Here is a 1,415-nt window from a genome sequence, read left to right as displayed (position 1 = left end):
CCCAATAGTACCACCATGAGCAAGACCTTGGTGACGGGGGGAAGGAAAAACTGCTTCGGGTCTAGGTGGGTGGCCGTCTGCCTTGACCAATGAGTCATAGGTTTGTAGGGACAGACCACTATATGGTTGAAATTGTCACCTTTCACATTAGGCAGTGCATAATAAAGGACATCAACCAAAGATCACACTGAGTGATAGTATATGCATGTGTAGTACATGCTAAAGTCGTCATTCATCAAACAATCGAGTGCACATTTGGTTGTCTGTTTATTATGATACATTTCTATTATTCCGGTGCAGTGCTGAGCAGTAAGGCATTAGTAATAATACTACTTTCCACAGTAACTAGTAGTGCATTAATTACAAATAAATGTCAGGAATAATATTACAGTTACCTCTACCAAAAAATTGTTACATTACTTTTACATTGTTGCCTTCTAATGATGTGAAATCCAACAATCCAATCACATCCTTAGATTCTTTTTTATAATCATGGAGAAAACTAGTTTGGAAGATAAAACACTTACATTCAGAGGCTGGAAATATACCATTACGTTGATTTTAATAAACAAAACTGGATTGTCAGAAGTCGGGAATTTGGCTGAAAAGGGACACAATTACTTACAGTGGGGAGAGGTGGAAAAGTAATGTAACTAGTAGTGTAATTAATTACTGTTGGCAGGGAGTAATAAGTAAAGTAATTATGACTTTTGAAAAGAGTAACGAGTACTACATATATTTTTTTGAGTAACTAGCCCGACACTGTTCCTGTGCATAACTAGACAAATTAAGATTGTGGTGAATTTCCCTTATCAGGATAATGGTGAATATCCTCACATACAGTCCTATATGGATTTTCTCATTTATTTTGAACTGCCACAAGGGGGAGCCCACATCTTTCCTGTCATTCCAAAACCCTAAACCTGTCACCATGGCTAAAGGCTCTGTTTGCACAAAATGTCAGGTAAAGTTATTCCAGTGCCTTTTTTTTTTTTTTTTTACACTATAAGTTTATTGGGCAAGGTTAAACAAACACACATTCCAGTCATTACAACATTAGTGTCTTTTTAATTTGACTAAACAGAAATTCACAAGTTCAAAATCTTTATTTGTCTCAGAGGGGCAATTGGTTCTGCTGCAGGAGTGATAAAGAAACGTCAACAGCAACACAGGGTGAGACACAGGTAAAGAAGCCACACAAACATAACTACACTTCAATGCATATGATGATGATGGTACCCATACCTCGCAGAGATGAGCAGGAGACTGGCGATGGAGACATTTTCTCTCCCCTGGTTACCTGCCTACTCTTATATTCCAGCATTCCGTCTTTTAGATACAGGAGCAGCCCAGGGTTTCAATCCGACCAGTGGCCTGCCTGCCTGCCTGCCTGCCTGCCTGCCTCTCTCTCTCTC

General features: G+C 39.2%; 1 protein-coding gene across 1 annotated transcript in view; it reads left to right on the top strand.

The window, feature by feature from the left end:
* efl1 (elongation factor like GTPase 1) overlaps positions 1-1,415 on the top strand; it is a gene marked incomplete in the record, with an annotated part of 77,219 nt that overhangs the window by 2,901 nt on the left and 72,903 nt on the right.

This window comes from Morone saxatilis, unplaced genomic scaffold (genome assembly GCF_004916995.1).
Source record: "Morone saxatilis isolate NCDOM2014 unplaced genomic scaffold, NCSU_SB_2.0 Contig11, whole genome shotgun sequence".
Lineage (NCBI taxonomy): Eukaryota > Metazoa > Chordata > Actinopteri > Moronidae > Morone > Morone saxatilis.
The sequence above is the reverse complement of the archived record's forward strand: the minus strand, read 5'-3'. Positions and strand labels throughout refer to the sequence as shown.